The sequence below is a fragment of the Nelumbo lutea genome, chromosome 8 (genome assembly GCF_056320005.1).
Source record: "Nelumbo lutea isolate HS-2025 chromosome 8, American lotus-T2T, whole genome shotgun sequence".
Lineage (NCBI taxonomy): Eukaryota > Viridiplantae > Streptophyta > Magnoliopsida > Proteales > Nelumbonaceae > Nelumbo > Nelumbo lutea.
Window position 1 is genome coordinate 4,186,771 of NC_142691.1, and position 12,914 is coordinate 4,199,684.

Below are 12,914 nucleotides of genomic sequence, written 5' to 3' on the forward strand. Positions count from 1 at the left end.
GCAATTCATATAAATCCTGAAGCAAAAAGGTCAAAGTAACCGAAGAGCAGTCAAAAGATCTATGCTTTATAACGTTAACTAGCACATGAGAGTCTGATTCAATTCTGATGGATGATAATCTTAGGGATTGAGCAGATTTGCAGCAAAAAAGTATAGCTGTAAGTTCAGCATATTCCACGGAGACATATTTACATACACCACATTTAGCCATAAAAAAATAACCATTACTGTGTTCTATCCAGAAACCAAAACCACTCAACCCATTACTATTAAAACTGCCATCAGTCAAAAGCTAAGATTCTGCTGATATTGGCGGGTTCACTTGTGATAGGTAGCCAGTATGGTGTGTATGATTTGGTCTCCAACCAATCCGGTTGCAAGGAGGATATGCGTGTAACAACACCCTTTAATTTTTATATTTAAATAATAAATTAAAACTCTAAACTCTAAACTCTTAGGCCTTGTTTAGCAATGTTTCCACTTATTCCTGTTTTTTTTTAAATTCATGTTATAGAACAAGAATTTTATTTCTTATTCATCAGGAGTAACAGAGGCGTTTGGCAAATTACTCTTTGAAAATGAATTTTTGTTCTACAGGAATAGAAATAGTGTTTGGATAATAAAATTATTTCATATTGTAGGTATATGAAAACTCGCATCAATTAGAGATGATTGTGGTGGGAGAATCAAGTTGGGTGAATATGGTCGGAGCAACGATGAATTTAAAACAAAGCAATGATGATACAAAACCAAGTATGATGAGAACGAATACAACCTACCTGTTGACGCGTTCCTAGCTAGAAATGTCATTGATGCTTTCTATTGTTCACTCGCCACCCAGTTGTTGATGCAACAAGAGCCAAGGGAGCCCCTCCTTCCTTTGAGATGTGCAACGGCAATGGGAGGAGAAGTGTCGAATGAAATGTGGTTGTTAGGGATTGTTTCTATCATTTCATGTGAAATACGCACATACCCCTTATCTTACATGGGAGTCAATAGCACGTATTTTTTAATAGGGGTTAATGCTGTGGGAACCGCACGTTCTCTAGGAACGCATTCTTTGAGAGTGCCGATTTTTTACTCCCAAAAAACATGTTCTGTGGGTGCTGTTTTCATGCGAGAATACCTTTTTTTTTTTTTCTTGTATCAAAAGCATTCCTGCTCCATGAGAACACCGGAAACTAAATCCTTAGTGGAATGTTTCATGAGAAGAGGTCCTAAAATTGAAACCAATCATATACTTAAAAATTAGTCTTTATAACCGATCTTGTATTGGCATGATTTCCATTGAAACCAATCATATACTTAAAAATCACTCTTTAAATGCAATTTGGAAAGGACTCTTACAGTTAGCAAAAAGCTCAAACTTCTAACACCATATACATAACACTTGGTCAATGCATCCAACTTTGTATAACACCACTCTTCATTTCATGGTTTCCTGCCCTGAAGTCCAACAGGCTTGGCTATGTATAGACAATTTGCAACCTAAACACCATTCCTTATATCTAAATATAAGTTGTATACATGCATTAAACTCTATCCTTTGTTCTACCTTGAAGATTACTCAAATTAATAAAATGTATACACCAATCCTCTATAACAAAGTTCTTGAAGATTGCTCAAATTAGTAAAATGTAAGTACATCTCCAAGCATGCCATGTGCTAGTTCACAATTCCATAAGTCTATTATAACTTTTTATAATATATTATAATGTTAAGAAACAATACATTGGTTAACTCATATAATTTTTTTTTTTTTGGTAATCCTCAGAAAGCTTTCATTACTTATATCAACATATTACATAAGGTGCCATGGCTGTTCACACTTTCAACTACGATGCTATATTTACATGCATTATAAGCAAGTTCATGTGCAGCCCTGTTCATACTTCTATTTACATGGGCTATAACAAGTATATCAAAAAAGGATATAGATGTAGAATTTTTTGCTTGATAGCTTGAACTTGCCACTCCATTTTGTTATCTATATAAATGTTGTTTGTCATGCTTTCTGAGTCAGAAAAGATAGTCAGTCTCTTCATCTTCAACTTTATGGCATATCGAATTCCATGTAAGAAGGCCCACCATTCGGATTGAAAGGAATTTGCAGCTGTAATTCTTCTACTGCCTGAGAAGACCTCATTATCATTTGCTGAGAGGATCCAAGCTCCCGTTCCTGCCATACCAGATGATGGATTAAAAGACCCGTTGATGAACATATTGCGCAGTTAAAATTATATGAGATTGCAAAAAGGATGGGTCAAAATTCCATTGACCAACTTTTCCTCCTCTCAAAATCCAGAAAAAGAACACACCCTAAAAGATTACTAAACACAAAACATACAAATTGTTCAAACATATTCTTAAATACGATGTTTTAGAAGTTAGGTTCCGTTAGGGGTATGGAATCAGAATCAGAATGGGCTGTTCCGGTTCCAACTGTTTTGTTGGATGGAATCAGAATCCTATTCTCATTTCTACTGGAACGGGATTCCCCCAAGATTTTTAAAATTGGACGGGATAGGGAGCCGGTTCCCCAATCAACGTTTTTTGGCAAAAAAGTGGTTTTCAGATGAAATCCCATTCCAGCTAATTCTAATTTCTATTCCCATTCTTGTCTGAACCAAATGGACTACGAATAAACCATTCTAATTCTGATTCCCATTCCACTTATTGAAAACCATATGGGCCCTAGAAAAGCCTGACCATGGATATAGTGCATCGTGTGAAACTAGATTCAGTCCGTGCAAGGTCCATTCCAACAACCTTAATAGCCTTGCATTGAGAATGTCTCCCTATGAAATAAAACATAGAAGTACAAAGATGTTACCATGGGCCTTGCATTGACTGAAGCCGATCTCGCATTGTGTTGCAGTGTTAGACCTATTGGTCCCTAAAGAAATTTCGAAAAAATATACTATAGCCAACTATATAATTTTGAATTCCATTACAAACCTGCACAATTCAAAATGACAAACAACCCCACCCTAAAACACCACTATCCGCCCATATATTGGCATTAATTCTGAACGGGGCATTTACCCAACTATGCAATGGGGCTAATAATTCTTAGGGTGTGCTGAACAGTCACTATTGATTTTTTTTTAAACAAACAAAATTTGGAATTGGAATAATTGGTGTGTGACATGCAGCCCCTTGTGACATCGGGCCAATCCAACCCTAACCCAACCCAAAGGGTCGCGTTGATGATCGGGTTAGGATTAGGGTTGAAATTCATGAATCCAATTTTACTTCGGGTTGGGTAAGGGTTAACCCCTTAGCCAACTCGACCCAACCCGAACCCGACTCTATAGTACATGTCATATATAAATATATGTTATATGTAATATATAACATATATTGATTTGTTTAGATGCATGATATTTGTATGGCCCTCACCACATAGTATCATGTCTTTCTTTTAAGATAATCACTTCACTTGATCCTAATCAGAAATACTAAAACGTTAATAACATTATTTTATGTCTTTTGAAAATTTTATTTTTCATCATCTCTATGTTTTTGTCGCCCAAGAAAGATCTATCGTAAGTCATAACTCATAATAAATTATAATCATTTCTAACACTCATTTTTCTGAATTTTGTACTAAAAGAACAAAAAAATGATGTCAACAAACAAATACTAATGAAACATAGGATTAATATATGTAGTGAAAGTTGAGTTAAGATCTAAAATCAAGAAATTCTATGAGATTTTAAAGGATGGGAAGAAGGTTGGGTTGGGCCTAACCCGAGCACAACCCAACCCAAAATTGACTTCAAGTTGGGTTGGGTTGGGTTTGGGTTAAAGGAATTTAGTTAGGGTTAGGGTTGGCCTCAACCCGACCTAACCCGGCCCGATTTGCATCCCTACTTAGTCTCCGTTTGGAATAGCTTATGCGTATGGGGTGACTAAGGGCCTGTTTGGCAAGTCCTTTTGAGAAAATATTCTCGTTGCTCTAACGGTCAATAGACGATGCATTGAGCTTTTGACATAAGATCTGGGCAGCCCAAAGACCGTTTGATAGACGTGCATCTTTCCGTGCATCATTTTCGGGTCTTTTCGCACGAGATTAAAACTTAAAAGACACGAGAAGCTTCACTTGGAGCTTCCTGAAATCAACCCAAAATGGGCTTTGCACGTCTTTTCGGTTTTTTCGACTTGCAAACGGGAATAAACCAATTTTCGGTCTTCCCAGCTTGTAAACAGCCAAAAGACCGCACAAAAAGACGCACCAAATGGCGCCTAATTTAAGTCACTTTGTTTAGCGCCCCAGTTTCAAATAATTTATTTATTGAGAGTAGCTGGCATTTTGGAACGCCCATGTTGGCTTTATAAATTTTCACCATTCTTTCTTCCGTCCTCTGGTCTCGGAAAACCATTCCGGCTCTCGAAGATGGGAGATCAAACGGTCTTGTCCATAAACAGCAGTAGCAGTGATAGCTCTATCGTGGACATTTATCCCATCTGCGGTTACTACTTTGGATTCAAAGAAGCCGTTCTCTTCAAAGATGAAACCTTATAAGATCGTGTACAACGCATGGTAACCAAGTAGTTACTCTGTATTAACTCGTCAGTTCACGTCATCTATTTTTTATCCGAGAATAGGATTTATTGATTGATTATCCGAAGTTTTGAACTAAACGGGTTTCCAAACTTAAGGTACGCTGTAAATGGGTTAGGGACTTGCATTGAAGCAGTTATTCTGGGTAATTAGTTCTCTGTTTCTTTTGAATTCATTCTTTTCAGTTTACTTTATAGGGTTAAGATTGTAACTTGCTATCTGTTTGTGTGTTTGATGGAATATCAAGTATAAATATGGCTTCTGTCAGCTAAGGGTTCATGTAGAAGATGGGGTCACTGAACTGTCTTTAGAATGTTATTTGCCCCCCACTCAGTTTTACTAAATTTGCTGTTGTGCTACAGGCAAATTCGTTTACAAGATACAACAGAGCCTTGGGCGAGAATCTGCAACCAGCAAAGTTGAAGAGTCTCTAAAGAAACCTTCTGTGAGACTATAGCAGACCGGACAGAGAGAGAGAGAGTGAATTTTGAAATTGTGTGTTTTGGAATCTGATTCATGCTCCTTAAATAATTTGTGAAGAGGTATGAGGAAAATGTAGGTGCTGGTTTAGAGAAGGCACCTTGAACAGTCACAATTTCAAACATTGTGACTGTTTAAAAAGTTGTTAACAATTGGTGACTGTTAACTTTGAATTGTGCCTCTTGATCACACCCGATCGAATCGTGACCGTTGATCTCATCAACGGTCATCAACGCACCAAAACCAGAGCCGCCCATCGCGAGCCACGCGGGTGCGTGCAAAGTGCGAGCAAAGTGCGCCTCTAAAGCGCCTCATTGCGCCACACACGCGCGCGCGTTGCGCGATATCGAATCCCCATACTCTCCTCTACTAATTCTAAGGAGTGTAAATCAGCTCATATTGAAATACTGAAAACAAACCTTGTAATTATCCAATGTGGGACAAGTTCAAAACTGGGTTTTTTTTTGTAAGAGAAAACTGATTTTTCAACAAAGTGTGCAGGTGCAATTTCTCATGTAATTGACCAATCAAACCCATTGGATTTAATCTCTTATGAGATTAAAATCCAACAAGGGTGATCTCCCTGAAAATATTAAACGGTCCTCCTATCTTCTTTTTTATGAACAAAATTGTTTATGGTGTGCACTAAATCATAGTTACATCGATTCTTGAATATCCCCATTTAACTCTAGCAGATTGTAGTTTCTAAATCTCCATCCTCATGGTATGGTTATAGCTTTTGGAAGGGATGTGAAGCTTGCAATTTTAAACCGTGTTGCCCACATAGCTTTTGTCAAAAATTATTCCCTGGTTAATGCCTTTGTTCAGAACTAGCTAGAGCTAGGTCACTAGTTGAAACATATTTCTTATTGTAGCATTAGGATGCTGATGAGTTGTAGTAGTGCATTACTATGTCATTTATACTAAACCTGCTTTTGATCACATTAGACTCTGCATGCACAATGTTGGCAATTGGAAAGATGGGGCTAGGAAACTTTTTACATTTGAGCTTCTGCATGAGATCATCATGCATGATGCTACTTTTTGACATCTAGCTTGGTTTTAGTTATTTTGGTGGAGTGTTGAGAGTCTGTCATCCTAAGTTGGCTACATCAGTCCAAAGTGCTTTTGGGCATCCAATTCCTTTTGAGGAATCTTTTTCATTCTTTTGGTGCTTATTTATTGGTGAATGTTATTTTTACCAAGAAACTGTAGGAGTATAAGATCGTTGAGTTTTTTAAACACTATCTCTCAGAGATTAGGTTCATTAAAAAACACATGCTGGGGATCCACACTGGCACATTTACTCAGTGTAAACAGAGCTGAAATTCTGTACAGACTAGCTAACACTTTCTGCAAGATTGTCTGGTTCTACCACCAGATTATTTCTATTACAAACTGTTTGGAAAAACTTTACCTATTTATGCTAATGCCATATCAATCCATGATGCAACCTTGTTAGAACATCAGATTGAAGGGCTTCACTTTAGGCTTAAAGGTTTATTTCATAGATTTTTCATTTGCTTATATTGCCTTCAGTTTTTCACTTTAGGCTTAAAGGTTTATTTCATAGATTTTTGATTTGCTTATATTTCCTTCAGTTTTTCACTTTAGGTTTAAAGGTCTGAATTGCTTCTCAGGAGGTATGATCATATGCTCAGTATTTTACTGATTGTAGTGCTTTTGTATGGACAACTATGTTGGGGTTGCTCTTCTTTGAACCTTGAGATTATCATTTCTGTTAGTTAAGTTTTTTACTACATGTTATCTCTTCGAAAAGACCAGGAAATTGTTGTTAGAACAGGTAGAACCTTTTAAACATCCTCAATTGTTGGTACTGCAAGTAAGGAACTTCTTCTTTAAGCTTCCTGGTTGCCACTTAAGACCTGGTGGGTTGGGTATGCTTCCATGATGACATCTATATTTTCTATTGGTAACATAATTATTAGGTGCTACTGTTGTTGGCAACATATTTTCTGACTTTGGAGCTAATAACTTCTCTGGGTTTCAGGCTAATCCATTAAGTAGTACACTGTTTTGGTACTTATGCAGCTTTAGCCAGGTGCTACTGCTCTAGTAACTTTATAGGGCCTTTTTGTTTAGGATGCACATGCTTGATACCTAGGAATTTCGGAAAAAAAAGGGTATATTTGATTTCTTGGATATGCATGTACTTAACGATTACTTAAGTAGTCTGCTGAGCTTTTGAGGAATTGTTTTGTAGATACTGATGGACTGAAGCAAAAATTTTCGAGCAATCTCTCTGTTAATGAAGATGGCATCAGGACTGATTGGAAGGTTAAATGACATCTTCTGTTAAATTTGTGTATTGTGTTGGATATTCCCATTGCAAGATATATAAGTTACCTTCGTTGCCCAAATAAGTTATTTTTATTCTTGATCTTCAGGTAGAAAAATGCCTTGGAGTGTGGTGGAGGCCTGACTTCGAAATTTTCTCTACTCAATTTTTCCACCAAATGTGAAAAAGCGCAAGGTTCTTGCCTCTTACAAGTTATAATCTTCAAATTCATGGTGTTGTACAAATCCCTGGTTATTTTATGGGAATGCGTAAAAACCTTTCTTGTAAGGTTGCCAGAGAGTAGGAAGTTCATTGTACAGGAACATGAAATTGCTTACTAGAAATTATACTATTCAAGCATCTAATGGATTTATATGTGTAATTAGGCCATTGATGCGTTCATACTATTTTGTAGGCATATTATCCAATAATTTCTGGAGTTCCACTTCTGCTGTCTAAATTCTCCTTCAACATGATTGAATGTTGAATCAGACCTCTTCAATTGGGATCATCTGGTTATTGAGCAGAAATTGTCCAGGGAACACTTGTAAGAAATGAAATTTTTGAAGGGGTGTACTCGTAATGATGACTTTTTGACGCTTACTGTGTGATCTCAGCATAGTTGTAGATATCATATCCCTTTAGAGGTGTTGCTGTCATAGAAGCAACAAAATTTGAGATGTTGAATGTTGCAACTCAAGTTCCTTTTGACATTTTTGGTCTAGGTATTTACTATAGTTTTATCAAGGCTTAGTCTACTACAAAGAACCATGTTATGCCTAACTAGTTGCTAAATTAGGAAACAAAATTCAGAACCTAAATTGGAGTGAAGTAGCAAGGAAACTAGTCCAGAGCTTGAAAGTGGTTTCATGCCTATATAAATTGAATGCCAAGTTGTATTATTTTGGACAATCTCATAATTCATAGAATTCATATTTAACCAAGGAGAATAAAAGCAATAATGAAAATGGCATCCAAAAGTTCAATAAAATAAAGTCTCAACTTAATTCAACTCAACAAAGCTTTATCCCAAGTTCCCAACTATATAAGGCCAGCTACATGAATCCTATTTTGCCATTCCACTGCATTGTCTGAAATAGGAAAAAAACGTAGTCCTGTGTCCTAGCTTACAATGAATATATTACTTATATGATGGGAGGAAAACAAAATGACACTTGGAAGCGAGATAGCCATAAGGTCTACATCCATGGCAGATTTTATGAAGATTTAATGGGCATCATACATCTGTATGACTTTATCTGAACAGAAGTTTCTTCCAAATCAATTTATTGATCTGTACATGTACTTCAGCCTTTTCTTTTGGTTGTTTGTAAAGATTATTAAGGCATTTAGTTATCAGATGATATGTGGATTAGGCTGTTCTGCACATGCACCAACATAATTAGCAGTTTACAAGATTTTGCCTAGAATGATTTAGTCATCCAAATTAAATCTTGTTTCAATTAAAAGATGTATGTAACTATCTATTTGTGTGCATTGTAGCATGTGTTTATGATGACTGTATCAATACAAAGATGTTTAGTGGCTAGGATATTTCCCCTTTGACAATTTACTAGGCTTTCTTGGTGGGTGTTCAAGCACACAGAGTGCCGTTGATGCAGATTGGCTTGTTATAGTATATTCTTGTTATCTTGCATTCTTAAATGACCTGAACTATGTATGAGCCAATGGTAGTATTTTGTCCCAAGTTTTCTGGGATCATTGTGTCAGATATTCTGCATTTTGTTGCTTTTGTTACATTGTATTATATACTTTTTAGGTTTATACCTTTTGTATGCATTGTTGATGTGCTTCTATGAATTCTTTGATTGGTGTTTACTCTTATGTAGTCTTCTAACCAACATATGGAATTTTGATTCGTCTTCCCTTCCCCCTTTTTTCCTCCTTCAAGAGCTACAAACAGTGGAATTCCCGGTCGAGATTGGGAAAATTTAACATGGAGATTCATTGTCCTTTTTCTCCACATTTGAATCTTCTATTGTGTATAGCAACACATCTAGATGGAAAAATGTGGCAGGTGTACATGGTAGGGGCGCCCACGGTTCATTTAACTGAACCATAGACAAATTTTTGAAACCGAACCAGTCCTACTAGTTTTTCGATTTCTCCAAATTGAAACCGAACTGGTACCACCGGTTAACCAGTCCACCGGTTTTGGTTTTTGACTGGTTTGGTTTGGTTTTTTATATTTATAATTTATATTATATATATATGTATAATGTTATATTATAAATATAAATATGTATATATTTATATATAGTGCATATATATTTATATAATATATAGAAAATATGTGACATATTAAAAAAATATATAAAATATACTTATAAATATATATACCACTTGGCTCGGTTAACCACTGTTTTTTTTTCTAGGTTAACTGAAAACCGAATCGGTCCTTCGGTTTTTAAAAAATACCAAACCAAAACTGAACCGATTGATTCAGTTAACCGCATTTTCCGGTTGGTTTTCACGGTTCGGTTTAGTTTTTTTATTTTTCGGTTTTTTATGGACACCCCAAATACATGGGACATAAGCCAAAAAATAGGCCTTTTTCTATTTTGCAGGTAATTTGGTACTTGTTTTTCACAGCCTAGCAGTACTTCTCCCTGCCTCATGGTCTCATCTCATGATAAACATGGTTAATTATGCAGATAGCTTAATATAATGATAATATTGTCTAGATTGGTTGCTGTAACCTCTCTATAGCACATGTTCTGTTGTGCTATATGATCTTTGTTTTAAGGTAATCCTCACCTTGTTTAAGCCCTTCTTATGTTTGGTTTCTTTGGGTTCACTTTTAGAAGGCCTTCTTTGGTTGGCATGGCACTGCTGGGGAAGAAAATGGAAATGAAAATCAAAGCACTAGATTCTGAAATTTTAAGCTATACTGATTTTCTGATAACATGAAATAGGATCATGGAGTTGATCCTTGGAAATGTTAAGCTAGATTGTAAAATCAAAGCACTAGGTGTAAATGCCTAAATCTCTTGGAAATGTTGATCCTTCCCACAATGGAGACGCTGGACCAAGCCCGTAACTGCAGGTGCAGGCCTTCTGTGGGTATGTCCAGGTTCACCCCTACTCTGTCCCCAACCAGAGATTTATTTTTCTTCTTTGATGGGTAAGGTTCAGAAATCAGAACAGAAGTCCCCAACCAAGGAAGAATAGGTTTGACTAATTGGACTATTTAGGTTGGGAGAGTGGGGCCTTGTTGCCTTGAGCTGAGTATACTTTGATTGCTCAATGCTCATGTCTCAAAATCAAGTGGGCTTGGTAAACACAATAGTCTCGTTGATTAGCCCACATCCGGAGTTGAGTATACTATACTGGTTGGGATTTGGGGACGCAATATCAATATACGTAAGCCAAAATTATTTTCTTGGCCCTTCCTTATCTATGTTCTTATTAAGTCTTACCTCACTTTCCACCAAGATAAATCTCTAAACTGGAATAATTACCTTCCCACCTTCGTCCCTTACGAGTATGTGCGGGCGCATGATGTGGACTTCTGTTTTGACTTTTGAGGCGCAAATTCCAGTTCCAGAAAGTGAAATCACTCAGCTCAATGATCTCATACCTCTATTGCCCGAGAGTATTCTCGTTGGATTATCCCTAATTAAGGCTTAGTTTGGTAAGAGCATGAATACGAATATTTACAATGCAAATACATACATTGTATTTGTACTCCTATCAAACTGTATCCAAAGGGAGAAAAGTTGGTTAATGGGTATCATTTTTTCATCGATTAATAAGTACTGGGCCTCATTAAAAACTATTCATTTCTCTGGTGGGTAATTATTTTTTCACTTGGGGAAAAAGTTGTAAAACATAATAAAATAAATTTGTCTATTTTAATATTAGTTCTTATAGATAAAATAATAATAATTATTATATTATTTATTTAGAAATCAAAATAACATGGATAAATAAATTTATTTGGACCAGAAAGCATTTACCTGAATAAAGGTAAATGACCCAATTTATAAACGAACAAGGCCTTAATGACTTGTTACTCATTAGCCCAAGTCTAAAGTAAGAGCACCGTGGTCTGAACCTGAACTGACTGGCTTCTCAGGACCCAGCCCAGTTTTTGTTGGGAAGAGATCCCACCCGACCCAACTCCAGAGTCCAGCCCCGATGGCCATTTCAGAAAAGGCAGTTTATTATTATTATTATTATTATTATTATCTTACAGGCAAGCGGGCCGGTGGTGGTGGGTCATCAGGACGTCAAGATGACATGTAGAGGTGCCGGGCTTTCCAATAATTGTGCCTGGGCAAAGCTGAATTGGAATTTGGAATCAAAGATAGATACATTGTTCTGCTCGTGCTTTGACTAGGAGATGGGGACGTTGTAAAGCCATTGAGCTGTCTGATTATGATATCTGCTTTACTCTGGTGGGCTACATCATTCCATCTAACGGTCCCAGTCCCTATAATATTATATTACCGATTTATTCCTCTCTCTCTCTCTCTCTCATTTTTTCTAGACTAGTCAAGCCATTGGGGCCGGCCCAGGCCCATCATCTTTTGTTACCTTTATAAAAATAAATCGGCTTCAACAAGAATTAGGTGGATGTATATATAGAGAGAGATATCTTTTTCTCCTTTTTTTTTTTAATTGTACCCGATAGCTTTTTCTTTTTGCTTTTCTCATGGAGCTATGCAATGGGGTAGTGTGAACGAGACTCTTTTCTTGTTATATACCTGGTTTCATATGTTTTGAAATCTCTTTATAGCATTTAGACTCCTTTTAACTACTCTCTTGTTCGGGATTTATTTACAGAACTTATTTAGGAAGAGTTGAGGTTTTGTTTAATTCTGGTGGTTTATTGAATCTGATTGGAGGGAAAAGGAGTATTCCTAATTCTTAAGTGTGAACAAAGAAAGATCCCATTTCACCTATTCAGAGTAAAACCTCATTAACTTATTTAGTAAGTTAAAACACTTTGACTTGACTTTTATGATCTTCATAAATTTCAGAGCAAACATTCACTTTTATAATATAGATATAGATGTTGGTTTAACCACCATTAACGTCATTACTTCACAAACGGGAAAAATAATAGCAGGAAAAGAAAAACCGATTCACACTGTGCTTTAAGCTGTGTTTGGTTGCAATGTGAGTTTATTTGTATTGATGCAAAACCATGGTAATACAAAATTATAATTTACTTTTATTTCAAATTTATCTCATTTTGTATTATTGCATTTCAATTAAAATAAAATAAGACCTGAAGCAGAATAAAATAAAACACAAAACAAAACTAACCAGAATTTGCATTCTATGCATTTGTGCTAGTGCAAATAAAATTGCACTGTAACCAAAAACAGCCTTAGGCTTTAGCATTACTAAGCCAAACGCACTGTACACCAGCATGGACCTGCAACATTGTGTCAATTAAAGTAACTGTCGGCACAGGTGGGCCCTGTTTCTGTTCATAATATTCCGGATCTATGGTGTGCAATGATGTCTCCAGCTCAGTTTGGAAGGGATACAAATATAAATATATAGAGTATAAAATTTTATATTTTGTATGTATTT

At 36.3% G+C, this 12,914-nt stretch overlaps 1 long non-coding RNA gene across 1 annotated transcript; it reads left to right on the forward strand.

The window, feature by feature from the left end:
• Positions 1 to 6,943: 6,943 nt before the first annotated feature.
• LOC148842268 (uncharacterized) lies at positions 6,944 to 7,806 on the forward strand. Its single transcript, XR_016103025.1, has 3 exons — positions 6,944 to 7,191; positions 7,272 to 7,345; positions 7,456 to 7,806. It is a non-coding gene; the product is annotated as an uncharacterized LOC148842268 (long non-coding RNA).
• Positions 7,807 to 12,914: the final 5,108 nt, after the last annotated feature.